Below are 337 nucleotides of genomic sequence, written 5' to 3' on the forward strand. Positions count from 1 at the left end.
GGGGGCTCTTGGCTGAGGGGTCTGGGGGGAGGGGTCTCCTGGCTGCCTTGTGAAGGTGGGAAGCACCTTCTTGGTCCCTGCTTGCTGCATGGGATCCCACAAACCTAGTGGGGCAGGAGCCTGGGGAGGGGGCTGGCCTCTGAGACACCCCCCCCCCGCCTTTGTTTGTGCTGCCAGAGGATACCTAGTTGGCTTGTGGGTGGGGAGGGATGTTCAGGGCTTTTTTGGCCTGACAGTGGCTAGAAGCTGGGAAAATCCTCAGCTGTGGGGAAAGCTGGTTTGAAAGGAGAGGGGTCACTCCTCTGGCAAGGGAAGGGGGAGCAGGGCTGTGACAGAA

Source organism: Gavialis gangeticus, unplaced genomic scaffold (genome assembly GCF_001723915.1).
Source record: "Gavialis gangeticus isolate Ggan-Ray unplaced genomic scaffold, GavGan_comp1, whole genome shotgun sequence".
NCBI lineage: Eukaryota > Metazoa > Chordata > Crocodylia > Gavialidae > Gavialis > Gavialis gangeticus.